Here is a 19,199-nt window from a genome sequence, read left to right on the forward strand (position 1 = left end):
CTGCTCTCACACTTTCCTGCTCTCAGGCTGGCGGGCCATTATCGGCCCTGGCTGCTACACCATTGCCAGGTTTGTGTAACTATATTATTTCTAATTGGCTCCACTTTGATAACTTTCATTTGGATTCTGACTTGATTATTGAGATCTTAAATAAGTGACTGGGGATCAGGTGTCCACTTATTCTCATGGATAACATCACAACCAACCTTTAATTCAAACATGAGTCATGACATCACAGATGGGTTACAGCTTATGATAGAGGTGGAACGTCACATTGTAGTAACCCAAGTAGCTCGCCGTGATCGTATAGTGGTTAGTACTCTGCGTTGTGGCCGCAGCAACCTCGGTTCGAATCCGAGTCACGGCATTGCGGTGAGGCAATGTCACGGCAGTTGGGCAGATATTTTAGAATTTCCATTAATACATTGGCAATCTCTGTGGAGGACTGAAACAATTCGATATGTCCTGTTACTGTTATGAACCTTTTGTTTCTTTAATGCTCTTTGCACACTTTTTCATCGGGTGACTGTAATGTATTTCAACCAAATCTAATTAAGAGCGCATTATGTGGTGACATTTGCAGTACATGAAACATTATAACACTGCCATTTACGTCAATAACCACTAGCTTGATTAAGACATATGTATTGCAGCGACAGTATTTCGCAGTTACAAATGGGAATAAAAACAACATCCGCGAGGGATTGAACCAACGACATTTAACTGATGTTGCCAATGGAGCGCGTTACAGAGAGCGCGAGGTCCCGCCTTTACAGTCACACGATGATGATAATACAGATGTTTAAATAAACAGGCATATCTGTGGACTTGTGGTCTTTCTACATTGGGACTCATAGTCTAGTCCTAGGCTATTGTAGGCACTGGCGTATCTTTTAGTGGAATGAGAGACATTCTGTAGTCGCGTGAAAGGACCTTTCAAGTCAATCTGATCTGTATTGTCCTGTGAAAAAAAGCGTTCTTAGACACAGTGAGGAGTTTTTGGGGATAATGGGAAAATCATTTCCAACTAAATGACAGGAATTTCTTAGTCCAATCATGAGGTGTGCTAGGCTTTTTTATACTGTGGCGGAAAGAGAGAGAGTATAACAGTCATTATAAATAAAGGGCCAAGGAAGTTACAGTTTATGGAAGGAACAATTTGCACATAGTTTTAGAATGTGGTCAGGAGGAGGACAATGTGCTTACACATATGAAACATTAGAAGGTAGACATTATGGAAGCACATATATTTCTTTATTTTTATTGTATTTGGGGAGAGGGGGTTAATATAGCTCGTCCAATGTGGAAAAGTGCTTTCAATAGCACCTTGCAGGTGGGCGACATCTAGAGCTGTGCAGTAGCCACCCATGCCCCAGACGTCAAAGAGAACAAGAAGTTACACATGTTGGAAGTGAGGGTGAGACATTGAGGAGATATGATCCCCGTATGAAGCCGAGAGAAGGAGGAGGCGTGAACGTGCATCCATGTATGCAGGCGAGAAGGGAAGGAGCATTGGTCATGCATCCCTGCATGAGGGTGAGACAGGGAGGACATATGATCCCCGTATGAAGCCGAGAGAAGGAGGAGGCGTGAACGTGCATCCATGTATGCAGGCGAGAAGGGAAGGAGCATTGGTCATGCATCCCTGCATGAGGGTGAGACAGGGAGGACATATGATCCCCGTATGAAGCCGAGAGAAGGAGGAGGCGTGAACGTGCATCCATGTATGCAGGCGAGAAGGGAAGGAGCATTGGTCATGCATCCCTGCATGAGGGTGAGACAGGGAGGAGATATGATCCCCGTATGAAGCCGAGAGAAGGAGGAGGCGTGAACGTGCATCCATGTATGCGGGCGAGACAGGAAGGAGCATTGATCATGCATCCCTGCATGAGGGTGAGACAGGGAGGAGATATGATCCCCGTATGAAGCCGAGAGAAGGAGGAGGCGTGAACGTGCATCCATGTATGCGGGCGAGACGGGAAGGAGCATTGGTCATGCATCCCTTCCTGAGGGTGAGACAGGGAGGAGATAAAATCCCTGTATGAAGCCGAGAGAACGAGGAGACATGAACGTGCATCCATGTATGCGGGCGAGAAGGGAAGGAGCATTGGTCATGCATCCCTGCATGAGGGTGAGACAGGGAGGAGATAAAATCCCTGTATGAAGCCAAGAGAACGAGGCGGCATGAACATGCATCCTTGTATGCAGGTGTGACATGGAGTCATCATGAACACGCATCCCTTTATAAGGACATAACATGGAGGACGCATGAACATGAATGCCTGAATTTTATGGTGGTGGCCTTCGGGTGATTTGGCACGTGCAATTGGTGAAGAGCATTTCTCCTGCGCAAAAAAATAAATGTACTATTAGCACCCCGGAGGGAGCCTCTGCACTTCTTATAGGGAGAAAACTCTGCAATGGAAGGGGACAGGGTCAATAACAGCTGTAAACTCTCACAAGACCATCACTGCTCTCACACTTTCCTGCTCTCAGGCTGGCGGGCCATTATCGGCCCTGGCTGCCGCACCATTGCCAGGTTTGTGTAACTATATTATTTCTAATTGGCTCCACTTTGATGACTTTCATTTGGATTCTGACTTGATTATTGAGATCTTAAATAAGTGACTGGGGATCAGTTGTCCACTTATTCTCATGGATAACATCACAACCAACCTTTAATTCAAACATGAGTCATGACATCACAGATGGAGTACAGCTTATGATAGAGGTGGAACGTCACATTGTAGCAGCCCAAGTAGCTCCCCGTGATCGTATAGTGGTTAGTACTCTGCATTGTGGCCTCAGCAACCTCGGTTCGAATCCGAGTCACGGCATTGCACGGCAGTTGGGCAGATATTTTAGAATTTCCATTAATACATTGGCAATCTCTGTGGAGGACTGAAACAATTCGATATGTCCTGTTACTGTTATGAACCTTTTGTTTCTTTAATGCTCTTTGCACACTTTTTCATCGGGTGACTGTAATGTATTTCAACCAAATCTAATTAAGAGCGCATTATGTGGTGACATTTGCAGTACATGAAACATTATAACACTGCCATTTACGTCAATAACCACTAGCTTGATTAAGACATATGTATTGCAGCGACAGTATTTCCCAGTTACAAATGGGAATAAAAACAACATCCGCGAGGGATTGAACCAACGACATTTAACTGATGTTGCCAATGGAGCGCGTTACAGAGAGCGCGAGGTCCCGCATTTACAGTCACACGCTGATGATAATACAGATGTTTAAATAAACAGGCATATCTGTGGACTTGTGGTCTTTCTACATTGGGACTCATAGTCTAGTCCTAGGCTATTGTAGGCACTGGCGTATCTTTTAGTGGAATGAGAGGCATTCTGTAGTCGCGTGAAAGGACCTTTCAAGTCAATCTGATCTGTATTGTCCTGTGAAAAAAAGCGTTCTTAGACACAGTGAGGAGTTTTTGGGGATAATGGGAAAATCATTTCCAACTAAATGACAGGAATTTCTTAGTCCAATCATGAGGTGTGCTAGGCTTTTTTATACTGTGGCGGAAAGAGAGAGAGTATAACAGTCATTATAAATAAAGGGCCAAGGAAGTGACAGTTTATGGAAGGAACAATTTTCACATAGTTTTAGAGTGTGGTCAGGAGGAGGACAATGTGCTTACACATATGAAACATTAGAAGGTAGACATTATGGAAGCACATATATTTCTTTATTTTTATTGTATTTGGGGAGAGGGGGTTAATATAGCACGTCCAATGTGGAAAAGTGCTTTCCATAGCACCTTGCAGGTGGGCGACATCTAGAGCTGTGCAGTAGCCACCCATGCCCCAGACGTCAAAGAGAACAAGAAGTTACACATGTTGGAAGCGAGGGTGAGACATTGAGGAGATATGATCCCCGTATGAAGCCAAGAGAAGGAGGAGGCGTGAACGTGCATCCATGTATGCAGGCGAGAAGGGAAGGAGCATTGGTCATGCATCCCTGCATGAGGGTGAGACAGGGAGGAGATATGATCCCCGTATGAAGCCGAGAGAAGGAGGAGGCGTGAACGTGCATCCATGTATGCGGGCGAGACAGGAAGGAGCATTGGTCATGCATCCCTGCATGAGGGTGAGACAGGGAGGAGATATGATCCCCGTATGAAGCCGAGAGAAGGAGGAGGCGTGAACGTGCATCCATGTATGCAGGCGAGAAGGGAAGGAGCATTGGTCATGCATCCCTGCATGAGGGTGAGACAGGGAGGAGATATGATCCCCGTATGAAGCCGAGAGAAGGAGGAGGCGTGAACGTGCATCCATGTATGCGGGCGAGACAGGAAGGAGCATTGGTCATGCATCCCTGCATGAGGGTGAGACAGGGAGGAGATATGATCCCCGTATGAAGCCGAGAGAAGGAGGAGGCGTGAACGTGCATCCATGTATGCGGGCGAGACGGGAAGGAGCATTGGTCATGCATCCCTTCCTGAGGGTGAGACAGGGAGGAGATAAAATCCCCGTATGAAGCCGAGAAAACGAGGAGACATGAACGTGCATCCATGTATGCGGGCGAGAAGGGAAGGAGCATTGGTCATGCATCCCTGCATGAGGGTGAGACAGGGAGGAGATATGATCCCCGTATGAAGCCGAGAGAAGGAGGAGGCGTGAACGTGCATCCATGTATGCGGGCGAGACGGGAAGGAGCATTGGTCATGCATCCCTTCCTGAGGGTGAGACAGGGAGGAGATAAAATCCCCGTATGAAGCCGAGAGAACGAGAAGACATGAACGTGCATCCATGTATGCGGTCGAGAAGGGAAGGAGCATTGGTCATGCATCCCTGCATGAGGGTGAAACAGGGAGGAGATAAAATCCCTGTATGAAGCCAAGAGAACGAGGCGGCATGAACATGCATCCTTGTATGCAGGTATGACATGGAGTCATCATGAACATGCATCCCTTTATAAGGACATAACATGGAGGACGCATGAACATGAATGCCTGAATTATATGGTGGTGGCCTTCGGGTGATTTGGCACGTGCAATTGGCGAAGAGCACTTCTCCTGTGCAAAAAAATAAATGTACTATTAGCACCCCGGAGGGAGCCTCTGCACTTCTTATAGGGAGAAAACTCTGCAATGGAAGGGGACAGGGTCAATAACAGCTGTAAACTCTCACAAGACCATCACTGCTCTCACACTTTCCTGCTCTCAGGCTGGCGGGCCATTATCGGCCCAGGCTGCCGCACCATTGCCAGGTTTGTGTAACTATATTATTTCTAATTGGCTCCACTTTGATGACTTTCATTTGGATTCTGACTTGATTATTGAGATCTTAAATAAGTGACTGGGGATCAGGTGTCCACTTATTCTCATGGATAACATCACAACCAACCTTTAATTCAAACATGAGTCATGACATCACAGATGGAGTACAGCTTATGATAGAGGTGGAACATCACATTGTAGCAGCCCAAGTAGCTCGCCGTGATCGTATAGTGGTTAGTACTTTGCATTGTGGCAGCAGCAACCTCGGTTCGAATCTGAGTCACGGCATTGCGGTGAGGCAATGTCACGGCAGTTGGGCAGATATTTTAGAATTTCCATTAATACATTGGCAATCTCTGTGGAGGACTGAAACAATTCGATATGTCCTGTTACTGTTATGAACCTTTTGTCTCTTTAATGCTCTTTGCACACTTTTTCATCGGGTGACTGTAATGTATTTCAACCAAATCTAATTAAGAGCGCATTATGTGGTGACATTTGCAGTACATGAAACATTATAACACTGCCATTTACGTCAATAACCACTAGCTTGATTAAGACATATGTATTGCAGCGACAGTATTTCCCAGTTACAAATGGGAATAAAAAATGGGAATAAAAACAACATCCGCGAGGGATTGAACCAACGACATTTAACTGATGTTGCCAATGGAGCGCGTTACAGAGAGCGCAAGGTCCCGCCTTTACAGTCACACGCTGATAATAATACAGATGTTTAAATAAACAGGCATATCTGTGGACTTGTGGTCTTTCTACATTGGGACTCATAGTCTAGTCCTAGGCTATTGTAGGCACTGGCGTATCTTTGAGTGGAATGAGAGGCGTTCTGTAGTCGCGTGAAAGGACCTTTCAAGTCAATCTGATCTGTATTGTCCTGTGAAAAAAAGCGTTCTTAGACACAGTGAGGAGTTTTTGGGGATAATGGGAAAATAATTTCCAACTAAATGGCAGGAATTTCTTAGTCCAATCATGAGGTGTGCTAGGCTATTTTATACTGTGGCGGAAAGAGAGAGAGTATAACAGTCATTATAAATAAAGGGCCAAGGAAGTGACAGTTTATGGAAGATACAATTTGCACATAGTTTTAGAATGTGGTCAGGAGGAGGACAATGTGCTTACACATATGAAACATTAGAAGGTAGACATTATGGAAGCACATATATTTCTTTATTTTTATTGTATTTGGGGAGAGGGGGTTAATATAGCACGTCCAATGTGGAAAAGTGCTTTCCATAGCACCTTGCAGGTGGGCGACATCTAGAGCTGTGCAGTAGCCACCCATGCCCCAGACGTCAAAGAGAACAAGAAGTTACACATGTTGGAAGTGAGGGTGAGACATTGAGGAGATATGATCCCCGTATGAAGCCGAGAGAAGGAGGAGGCGTGAACGTGCATCCATGTATGCGGGCGAGACAGGAAGGAGCATTGGTCATGCATCCCTGCATGAGGGTGAGACAGGGAGGAGATATGATCCCCGTATGAAGCCGAGAGAAGGAGGAGGCGTGAACGTGCAGCCATGTATGCGGGCGAGACAGGAAGGAGCATTGGTCATGCATCCCTGCATGAGGGTGAGACAGGGAGGAGATATGATCCCCGTATGAAGCCGAGAGAAGGAGGAGGCGTGAACGTGCATCCATGTATGCAGGCGAGAAGCGAAGGAGCATTGGTCATGCATGCCTGCATGAGGGTGAGACAGGGAGGAGATATGATCCCTGTATGAAGCCGAGAGAAGGAGGAGGCGTGAACGTGCATCCATGTATGCGGGCGAGACAGGAAGGAGCATTGGTCATGCATCCCTGCATGAGGGTGAGACAGGGAGGAGATATGATCCCCGTATGAAGCCGAGAGAAGGAGGAGGCGTGAACGTGCATCCATGTATGCGGGCGAGACGGGAAGGAGCATTGGTCATGCATCCCTTCCTGAGGGTGAGACAGGGAGGAGATAAAATCCCTGTATGAAGCCGAGAGAACGAGGAGACATGAACGTGCATCCATGTATGCGGGCGAGAAGGGAAGGAGCATTGGTCATGCATCCCTGCATGAGGGTGAGACAGGGAGGAGATAAAATCCCTGTATGAAGCCAAGAGAACGAGGCGGCATGAACATGCATCCTTGTATGCAGGTGTGACATGGAGTCATCATGAACATGCATCCCTTTATAAGGACATAACATGGAGGACGCATGAACATGAATGCCTGAATTTTATGGTGGTGGCCTTCGGGTGATTTGGCACGTGCAATTGGTGAAGAGCACTTCTCCTGCGCAAAAAAAGAAATGTACTATTAGCACCCCGGAGGGAGCCTCTGCACTTCTTATAGGGAGAAAACTCTGCAATGGAAGGGGACAGGGTCAATAACAGCTGTAAACTCTCACAAGACCATCACTGCTCTCACACTTTCCTGCTCTCAGGCTGGCGGGCCATTATCGGCCCTGGCTGCCGCACCATTGCCAGGTTTGTGTAACTATATTATTTCTAATTGGCTCCACTTTGATGACTTTCATTTGGATTCTGACTTGATTATTGAGATCTTAAATAAGTGACTGGGGATCAGGTGTCCACTTATTCTCATGGATAACATCACAACCAACCTTTAATTCAAACATGAGTCATGACATCACAGATGGAGTACAGCTTATGATAGAGGTGGAACGACACATTGTAGCAGCCCAAGTAGCTTGCCGTGATTGTATAGTGGTTAGTACTCTGCGTTGTGGCCGCAGCAACCTCGGTTCGGATCCGAGTCACGGCATTGCGGTGAGGCAATGTCACGGCAGTTGGGCAGATATTTTAGAATTTCCATTAATACATTGGCAATCTCTGTGGAGGACTGAAACAATTCGATATGTCCTGTTACTGTTATGAACCTTTTGTTTCTTTAATGCTCTTTGCACACTTTTTCATCGGGTGACTGTAATGTATTTCAACCAAATGTAATTAAGAGCACATTATGTGGTGACATTTGCAGTACATGAAACATTATAACACTGCCATTTACGTCAATAACCACTAGCTTGATTAAGATATATGTATTGCAGCGACAGTATTTCCCAGTTACAAATGGGAATAAAAACAACATCCGCGAGGGATTGAACCAACGACATTTAACTGATGTTGCCAATGGAGCGCGTTACAGAGAGCGCGAGGTCCCGCCTTTACAGTCACACGCTGATGATAATACAGATGTTTAAATAAACAGGCATATCTGTGGACTTGTGGTCTTTCTACATTGGGACTCATAGTCTAGTCCTAGGCTATTGTAGGCACTGGCGTATCTTTTAGTGGAATGAGAGGCATTCTGTAGTCGCGTGAAAGGACCTTTCAAGTCAATCTGATCTGTATTGTCCTGTGAAAAAAAGCGTTCTTAGACACAGTGAGGAGTTTTTGGGGATAATGGGAAAATCATTTCCAACTAAATGACAGGAATTTCTTAGTCCAATCATGAGGTGTGCTAGGCTTTTTTATACTGTGGCGGAAAGAGAGAGAGTATAACAGTCATTATAAATAAAAGGCCAAGGAAGTGACAGTTTATGGAAGGAACAATTTGCACATAGTTTTAGAATGTGGTCAGGAGGAGGACAATGTGCTTACACATATGAAACATTAGAAGGTAGAAATTATGGAAGCACATATATTTCTTTATTTTTATTGTATTTGGGGAGAGGGGGTTAATATAGCACGTCCAATGTGGAAAAGTGCTTTCCATAGCACCTTGCAGGTGGGCGACATCTAGAGCTGTGCAGTAGCCACCCATGCCCCAGACGTCAAAGAGAACAAGAAGTTACACATGTTGGAAGTGAGGGTGAGACATTGAGGAGATATGATCCCCGTATGAAGCCGAGAAAAGGAGGAGGCGTGAACGTGCATCCATGTATGCAGGCGAGAAGGGAAGGAGCATTGGTCATGCATCCCTGCATGAGGGTGAGACAGGGAGGAGATATGATCCCCGTATGAAGCCGAGAGAAGGAGGAGGCGTGAACGTGCATCCATGTATGCAGGCGAGAAGGGAAGGAGCATTGGTCATGCATCCCTGCATGAGGGTGAGACAGGGAGGAGATATGATCCCCGTATGAAGCCGAGAGAAGGAGGAGGCGTGAACGTGCATCCATGTATGCGGGCGAGACAGGAAGGAGCATTGGTCATTCATCCCTGCATGAGGGTGAGACAGGGAGGAGATATGATCCCCGTATGAAGCCGAGAGAAGGAGGAGGCGTGAACGTGCATCCATGTATGCGGGAGTGACAGGAAGGAGCATTGGTCATTCATCCATGCATGAGGGTGAGACAGGGAGGAGATATGATCCCCGTATGAAGCCGAGAGAAGGAGGAGGCGTGAACGTGCATCCATGTATGCGGGCGAGACAGGAAGGAGCATTGGTCATGCATCCCTGCATGAGGGTGAGACAGGGAGGAGATATGATCCCCGTATGAAGCCGAGAGAAGGAGGAGGCGTGAACGTGCATCCATGTATGCGGGCGAGACGGGAAGGAGCATTGGTCATGCATCCCTTCCCGAGGGAGAGACAGGGAGGAGATAAAATCCCCATATGAAGCCGAGAGATCGAGGAGACATGAACGTGCATCCATGTATGCGGGCGAGAAGGGAAGGAGCATTGGTCATGCATCCCTGCATGAGGGTGAGACAGGGAGGAGATAAAATCCCTGTATGAAGCCAAGAGAACGAGGCGGCATGAACATGCATCCCTTTATAAGGACATAACATTGAGGACGCATGAACATGAATGCCTGAATTTTATGGTGGTGGCCTTCGGGTGATTTGGCACGTGCAATTGGTGAAGAGCACTTCTCCTGCGCAAAAAAATAAATTTACTATTAGCACCCCGGAGGGAGCCTCTGCACTTCTTATAGGGAGAAAACTCTGCAATGGAAGGGGACAGGGTCAATAACAGCTGTAAACTCTCACAGGACCATCACTGCTCTCACACTTTCCTGCTCTCAGGCTGGCGGGCCATTATCGGCCCTGGCTGCCGCACCATTGCCAGGTTTGTGTAACTATATTATTTCTAATTGGCTCCACTTTGATGACTTTCATTTGGATTCTGACTTGATTATTGAGATCTTAAATAAGTGACTGGGGATCAGGTGTCCACTTATTCTCATGGATAACATCACAACCAACCTTTAATTCAAACATGAGTCATGACATCACAGATGGAGTACAGCTTATGATAGAGGTGGAACTTCACATTGTAGCAGCCCAAGTAGCTCGCCGTGATCGTATAGTGGTTAGTACTCTGCGTTGTGGCCGCAGCAACCTCTATGAATCCGAGTCACGGCATTGCGGTGAGGCAATGTCACGGCAGTTGGGCAGATATTTTAGAATTTCCATTAATACATTGGCAATCTCTGTGGAGGACTGAAACAATTCGATGTCCTGTTACTGTTATGAACCTTTTGTTTCTTTAATGCTCTTTGCACACTTTTTCATCGGGTGACTGTAATGTATTTCAACCAAATCTAATTAAGAGCGCATTATGTGGTGACATTTGCAGTACATGAAACATTATAACACTGCCATTTACGTCAATAACCACTAGCTTGATTAAGACATATGTATTGCAGCGACAGTATTCCCAGTTACAAATGGGAATAAAAACAACACCCGCGAGGGATTGAACCAACGACATTTAACTGATGTTGCCAATGGAGCGCGTTACAGAGAGCGCGAGGTCCCGCCTTTACAGTCACACGATGATGATAATACAGATGTTTAAATAAACAGGCATATCTGTGGACTTGTGGTCTTTCTACATTGGGACTCATAGTCTAGTCCTAGGCTATTGTAGGCACTGGCGTATCTTTTAGTGGAATGAGAGACATTCTGTAGTCGCGTGAAAGGACCTTTCAAGTCAATCTGATCTGTATTGTCCTGTAAAAAAAAGCGTTCTTAGACACAGTGAGGAGTTTTTGGGGATAATGGGAAAATCATTTCCAACTAAATGACAGGAATTTCTTAGTCCAATCATGAGTTGTGCTAGGCTTTTTTATACTGTGGCGGAAAGAGAGAGAGTATAACAGTCATTATAAATAAAGGGCCAAGGAAGTTACAGTTTATGGAAGGAACAATTTGCACATAGTTTTAGAATGTGGTCAGGAGGAGGACAATGTGCTTACACATATGAAACATTAGAAGGTAGACATTATGGAAGCACATATATTTCTTTATTTTTATTGTATTTGGGGAGAGGGGGTTAATATAGCTCGTCCAATGTGGAAAAGTGCTTTCAATAGCACCTTGCAGGTGGGCGACATCTAGAGCTGTGCAGTAGCCACCCATGCCCCAGACGTCAAAGAGAACAAGAAGTTACACATGTTGGAAGTGAGGGTGAGACATTGAGGAGATATGATCCCCGTATGAAGCCGAGAGAAGGAGGAGGCGTGAACGTGCAGCCATGTATGCAGGCGAGAAGGGAAGGAGCATTGGTCATGCATCCCTGCATGAGGGTGAGACAGGGAGGAGATATGATCCCCGTATGAAGCCGAGAGAAGGAGGAGGCGTGAACGTGCATCCATGTATGCGGGCGAGACAGGAAGGAGCATTGGTCATGCATCCCTGCATGAGGGTGAGACAGGGAGGAGATATGATCCCCGTATGAAGCCGAGAGAAGGAGGAGGCGTGAACGTGCATCCATGTATGCAGGCGAGAAGGGAAGGAGCATTGGTCATGCATCCCTGCATATGGGTGAGACAGGGAGGAGATATGATCCCCGTATGAAGCCGAGAGAAGGAGGAGGCGTGAACGTGCATCCATGTATGCGGGCGAGACAGGAAGGAGCATTGGTCATGCATCCCTGCATGAGGGTGAGACAGGGAGGATGTATGATCCCCGTATGAAGCCGAGAGAAGGAGGAGGCGTGAACGTGCATCCATGTATGCGGGCGAGACAGGAAGGAGCATTGGTCATGCATCCCTGCATGAGGGTGAGACAGGGAGGAGATATGATCCTCGTATGAAGCCGAGAGAAGGAGGAGGCGTGAACGTGCATCCATGTATGCGGGCGAGACAGGAAGGAGCATTGGTCATGCATCCCTGCATGAGGGTGAGACAGGGAGGAGATATGATCCCCGTATGAAGCCGAGAGAAGGAGGAGGCGTGAACGTGCATCCATGTATGCAGGCGAGAAGGGAAGGAGCATTGGTCATGCATCCCTGCATGAGGGTGAGACAGGGAGGAGATATGATTCCCGTATGAAGCCGAGAGAAGGAGGAGGCGTGAACGTGCATCCATGTATGCGGGCGAGACAGGAAGGAGCATTGGTCATGCATCCCTGCATGAGGGTGAGACAGGGAGGAGATATGATCCTCGTATGAAGCCGAGAGAAGGAGGAGGCGTGAACGTGCATCCATGTATGCGGGCGAGACGGGAAGGAGCATTGGTCATGCATCCCTTCCTGAGGGTGAGACAGGGAGGAGATAAAATCCCTGTATGAAGCCGAGAGAACGAGGAGACATGAACGTGCATCCATGTATGCGGGCGAGAAGGGAAGGAGCATTGGTCATGCATCCCTGCATGAGGGTGAGACAGGGAGGAGATAAAATACCTGTATGAAGCCAAGAGAACGAGGCGGCATGAACATGCATCCTTGTATGCAGGTGTGACATGGAGTCATCATGAACATGCATCCCTTTATAAGGACATAACATGGAGGACGCATGAACATGAATGCCTGAATTTTATGGTGGTGGCCTTCGGGTGATTTGGCACGTGCAATTGGTGAAGAGCATTTCTCCTGCGCAAAAAAATAAATGTACTATTAGCACCCCGGAGGGAGCCTCTGCACTTCTTATAGGGAGAAAACTCTGCAATGGAAGGGGACAGGGTCAATAACAGCTGTAAACTCTCACAAGACCATCACTGCTCTCACACTTTCCTGCTCTCAGGCTGGCGGGCCATTATCGGCCCTGGCTGCCGCACCATTGCCAGGTTTGTGTAACTATATTATTTCTAATTGGCTCCACTTTGATGACTTTCATTTGGATTCTGACTTGATTATTGAGATCTTAAATAAGTGACTGGGGATCAGGTGTCCACTTATTCTCATGGATAACATCACAACCAACCTTTAATTCAAACATGAGTCATGACATCACAGATGGAGTACAGCTTATGATAGAGGTGGAACGTCACATTGTAGCAGCCCAAGTAGCTCGCTGTGATCGTATAGTGGTTAGTACTCTGCGTTGTGGCCGCAGCAACCTCGGTTCGAATCCGAGTCACGGCATTGCGGTGAGGCAATGTCACGGCAGTTGGGCAGATATTTTACAATTTCCATTAATACATTGGCAATCTCTGTGGAGGACTGAAACAATTCGATATGTCCTGTTACTGTTATGAACCTTTTGTTCTTTAATGCTCTTTGCACACTTTTTCATCGGGTGACTGTAATGTATTTCAACCAAATCTAATTAAGAGCGCATTATGTGGTGACATTTGCAGTACATGAAACATTATAACACTGCCATTTACGTCAATAACCACTAGCTTGATTAAGACATATGTATTGCAGCGACAGTATTTCCCAGTTACAAATGGGAATAAAAACAACATCCGCGAGGGATTGAACCAACGACATTTAACTGATGTTGCCAATGGAGCGCGTTACAGAGAGCGTGAGGTCCCGCCTTTACAGTCACACGCTGATGATAGTACAGATGTTTAAATAAACAGGCATATCTGTGGACTTGTGGTCTTTCTACATTGGGACTCATAGTCTAGTCCTAGGCTATTGTAGGCACTGGCGTATCTTTTAGTGGAATGAGAGGCATTCTGTAGTCGCATGAAAGGACCTTTCAAGTCAATCTGATCTGTATTGTCCTGTGAAAAAAAGCGTTCTTAGACACAGTGAGGAGTTTTTGGGGATAATGGGAAAATCATTTCCAACTAAATGACAGGAATTTCTTAGTCCAATCATGAGGTGTGCTAGGCTTTTTTATACTGTGGCGGAAAGAGAGAGAGTATAACAGTCATTATAAATAAAGGGCCAAGGAAGTGACAGTTTATGGAAGGAACAATTTGCACATAGTTTTAGAATGTGGTCAGGAGGAGGACAATGTGCTTACACATATGAAACATTAGAAGGTAGACATTATGGAAGCACATATATTTCTTTATTTTTATTGTATTTGGGGAGAGGGGGTTAATATAGCACGTCCAATGTGGAAAAGTGCTTTCCATAGCACCTTGCAGGTGGGCGACATCTAGAGCTGTGCAGTAGCCACCCATGCCCCAGACGTCAAAGAGAACAAGAAGTTACACATGTTGGAAGTGAGGGTGAGACATTGAGGAGATATGATCCCCGTATGAAGCCGAGAGAAGGAGGAGGTGTGAACGTGCATCCATGTATGCAGGCGAGAAGGGAAGGAGCATTGGTCATGCATCCCTGCATGAGGGTGAGACAGGGAGGAGATATGATCCCCGTATGAAGCCGAGAGAAGGAGGAGGCGTGAACGTGCATCCATGTATGCGGGCGAGACAGGAAGGAGCATTGGTCATGCATCCCTGCATGAGGGTGAGACAGGGAGGAGATATGATCCCTGTATGAAGCCGAGAGAAGGAGGAGGCGTGAACGTGCATCCATGTATGCAGGCGAGAAGGGAAGGAGCATTGGTCATGCATCCCTGCATGAGGGTGAGACAGGGAGGAGATATGATCCCCGTATGAAGCCGAGAGAAGGAGGAGGCGTGAACGTGCATCCATGTATGCGGGCGAGACAGGAAGGAGCATTGGTCATGCATCCCTGCATGAGGGTGAGACAGGGAGGAGATATGATCCCCGTATGAAGCCGAGAGAAGGAGGAGGCGTGAACGTGCATCCATGTATGCGGGCGAGACAGGAAGGAGCATTGGTCATGCATCCCTGCATGAGGGTGAGACAGGGAGGAGATATGATCCCCGTATGAAGCCGAGAGAAGGAGGAGGCGTGAACGTGCATCCATGTATGCAGGCGAGAAGGGAAGGAGCATTGGTCATGCATCCCTGCATGAGGGTGAGACAGGGAGGAGATATGATACCCGTATGAAGCCGAGAGAAGGAGGAGGCGTGAACGTGCATCCATGTATGCGGGCGAGACAGGACGGAGCATTGGTCATGCATCCCTGCATGAGGGTGAGACAGGGAGGAGATAAAATCCCTGTATGAAGCCAAGAGAACGAGGCGGCATGAACATGCATCCTTGTATGCAGGTGTGACATGGAGTCATCATGAACATGCATCCCTTTATAAGGACATAACATGGAGGACGCATGAACATGAATGCCTGAATTTTATGGTGGTGGCCTTCGGGTGATTTGGCACGTGCAATTGGCGAAGAGGACTTCTCCTGTGCAAAAAAATAAATTTACTATTAGCACCCCGGAGGGAGCCTCTGCACTTCTTATAGGGAGAAAACTCTGCAATGGAAGGTGACAGGGTCAATAACAGCTGTAAACTCTCACAAGACCATCACTGCTCTCACACTTTCCTGCTCTCAGGCTGGCGGGCCATTATCGGCCCTGGCTGCCGCACCATTGCCAGGTTTGTGTAACTATATTATTTCTAATTGGCTCCACTTTGATGACTTTCATTTGGATTCTGACTTGATTATTGAGATCTTAAATAAGTGACTGGGGATCAGGTGTCCACTTATTCTCATGGATAACATCACAACCAACCTTTAATTCAAACATGAGTCATGACATCACAGATGGAGTACAGCTTATGATAGAGGTGGAACGTCACATTGTAGCAGCCCAAGTAGCTCGCCGTGATCGTATAGTGGTTAGTACTCTGCGTTGTGGCCGCAGCAACCTCGGTTCGAATCCGAGTCATGGCATTGCGGTGAGGCAATGTCACGGCAGTTGGGCAGATATTTTAGAATTTCCATTAATACATTGGCAATCTCTGTGGAGGACTGAAACAATTCGATATGTCCTGTTACTGTTATGAACCTTTTGTTTCTTTAATGCTCTTTGCACACTTTTTCATCGGGTGACTGTAATGTATTTCAACCAAATCTAATTAAGAGCGCATTATGTGGTGACATTTGCAGTACATGAAACATTATAACACTGCCATTTACGTCAATAACCACTAGCTTGATTAAGACATATGTATTGCAGCAACAGTATTTCCCAGTTACAAATGGGAATAAAAACAACATCCGCGAGGGATTGAAACAACGACATTTAACTGATGTTGCCAATGGAGCGCTTTACAGAGAGCGCGAGGTCCCGCCTTTACAGTCACACGCTGATCATAATACAGATGTTTAAATAAACAGGCATATCTGTGGACTTGTGGTCTTTCTACATTGAGACTCATAGTCTAGTCCTAGGCTATTGTAGGCACTGGCGTATCTTTTAGTGGAATGAGAGACATTCTGTAGTCGCGTGAAAGGACCTTTCAAGTCAATCTGATCTGTATTGTCCTGTGAAAAAAAGCGTTCTTAGACACAGTGAGGAGTTTTTGGGGATAATGGGAAAATCATTTCCAACTAAATGACAGGAATTTCTTAGTCCAATCATGAGGTGTGCTAGGCTTTTTTATACTGTGGCGGAAAGAGAGAGAGTATAACAGTCATTATAAATAAAGGGCCAAGGAAGTGACAGTTTATGGAAGGAACAATTTGCACATAGTTTTAGAATGTGGTCAGGAGGAGGACAATGTGCTTACACATATGAAACATTAGAAGGTAGACATTATGGAAGCACATATATTTCTTTATTTTTATTGTATTTGGGGAGAGGGGGTTAATATAGCACGTCCAATTTGGAAAAGTGCTTTCAATAGCACCTTGCAGGTGGGCGACATCTAGAACTGTGCAGTAGCCACCCATGCCCAGACGTCAAAGAGAACAAGAAGTTACACATGTTGGAAGTGAGGGTGAGACATTGAGGAGATATGATCCCCGTATGAAGCCGAGAGAAGGAGGAGGCGTGAACGTGCATCCATGTATGCAGGCGAGAAGGGAAGGAGCATTGGTCATGCATCCCTGCATGAGGGTGAGACAGGGAGGAGATATGATCCCCGTATGAAGCCGAGAGAAGGAGGAGGCGTGAACGTGCATCCATGTATGCGGGCGAGACAGGAAGGAGCATTGGTCATGCATCCCTGCATGAGGGTGAGACAGGGAGGAGATATGATCCCCGTATGAAGCCGAGAGAAGGAGGAGGCGTGAATGTGCATCCATGTATGCAGGCGAGAAGGGAAGGAGCATTGGTCATGCATCCCTGCATGAGGGTGAGACAGGGAGGAGATATGATCCCCGTATGAAGCCGAGAGAAGGAGGAGGCGTGAACGTGCATCCATGTATGCGGGCGAGACAGGAAGGAGCATTGGTCATGCATCCCTGCATGAGGGTGAGACAGGGAGGAGATATGATCCCCGTATGAAGCCGAGAGAAGGAGGAGGCGTGAACGTGCATCCATGTATGCGGGCGAGACGGGAAGGAGCATTGGTCATGCATCCCTTCCTGAGGGTGAGACAGGGAGGAGATAAAATCCCCGTATGAAGCCGAGAGAACGAGAAGACATGAACGTGCATCATTGTATGCGGGCGAGAAGGGAAGGAGCATTGGTCATGCATCCCTGCATGAGGGTGAGACAGGGAGGAGATAAAATCCCTGTATGAAGCCAAGAGAACGAGGCGGCATGAACGTGCATCCATGTATGCGGGCGAGACGGGAAGGAGCATTGGTCATGCATCCCTTCCTGAGGGTGAGACAGGGAGGAGATAAAATCCCTGTATGAAGCCGAGAGAACGAGGAGACATGAACGTGCATCCATGTATGCGGGCGAGAAGGGAAGGAGCATTGGTCATGCATCCCTGCATGAGGGTGAGACAGGGAGGAGATAAAATCCCTGTATGAAGCCAAGAGAACGAGGCGGCATGAACATGCATCCTTGCATGCAGGTGTGAAATGGAGTCATCATGAACATGCATCCCTTTATAAGGACATAACATGGAGGACGCATGAACATGAATGCCTGAATTTTATGATGGTGGCCTTCGGGTGATTTGGCACGTGCAATTGGTGAAGAGCACTTCTCCTGCGCAAAAAAATAAATGTACTATTAGCACCCCGGAGGCAGCCTCTGCACTTCTTATAGGGAGAAAACTCTGCAATGGAAGGGGACAGGGTCAATAACAGCTGTAAACTCTCACAAGACCATCACTGCTCTCACACTTTCCTGCTCTCAGGCTGGCGGGCCATTATCGGCCCTGGCTGCCGCACCATTGCCAGGTTTGTGTAACTATATTATTTCTAATTGGCTCCACTTTGATGACTTTCATTTGGATTCTGACTTGATTATTGAGATCTTAAATAAGTGACTGGGGATCAGGTGTCCACTTATTCTCATGGATAACATCACAACCAACCTTTAATTCAAACATGAGTCATGACATCACAGATGGAGTACAGCTTATGATAAAGGTGGAACGTCACATTGTAGTAGCCCAAGTAGCTCGCCGTGATCTTATAGTGGTTAGTACTCTGCGTTGTGGCCGCAGCAACCTCGGTTCGAATCCCAGTCACGGCATTGCGGTGAGGCAATGTCACGGCAGTTAGGCAGATATTTTAGAATTTCCATTAATACATTGGCAATCTCTGTGGAGGACTGAAACAATTCGATATGTCCTTTTACTGTTATGAACCTTTTGTTTCTTTAATGCTCTTTGCACACTTTTTCATCGGGTGACTGTAATGTATTTCAACCAAATCTAATTAAGAGCGCATTATGTGGTGACATTTGCAGTACATGAAACATTATAACACTGCCATTTACGTCAATAACCACTAACTTGATTAAGACATATGTATTGCAGCGACAGTATTTCCCAGTTACAAATGGGAATAAAAACAACATCCGCGAGGGATTGAACCAACGACATTTAACTGATGTTGCCAACGGAGCGCGTTACAGAGAGCGCGAGGTCCCGCC

General features: G+C 46.7%; 3 non-coding genes across 3 annotated transcripts; all 3 read left to right on the top strand.

Annotated features, from left to right (window-relative positions):
• The first annotated feature begins 295 nt into the window (after positions 1-295).
• Positions 296-367, top strand: TRNAH-GUG (transfer RNA histidin (anticodon GUG)). The gene has a single exon. It is a non-coding gene; the product is annotated as a tRNA-His (tRNA).
• A 13,063-nt stretch (positions 368-13,430) lies between these two features.
• TRNAH-GUG (transfer RNA histidin (anticodon GUG)) lies at positions 13,431-13,502 on the top strand. The gene has a single exon. It is a non-coding gene; the product is annotated as a tRNA-His (tRNA).
• Positions 13,503-16,018: 2,516 nt separating this feature from the next.
• Positions 16,019-16,090, top strand: TRNAH-GUG (transfer RNA histidin (anticodon GUG)). Its single transcript has one exon. It is a non-coding gene; the product is annotated as a tRNA-His (tRNA).
• The last annotated feature ends 3,109 nt before the right edge of the window (positions 16,091-19,199 follow it).

Source organism: Ambystoma mexicanum (genome assembly GCF_040938575.1).
Source record: "Ambystoma mexicanum isolate Mex_15411 chromosome 12 unlocalized genomic scaffold, UKY_AmexF1_1 Mex_chr12_unloc.1, whole genome shotgun sequence".
Lineage (NCBI taxonomy): Eukaryota > Metazoa > Chordata > Amphibia > Caudata > Ambystomatidae > Ambystoma > Ambystoma mexicanum.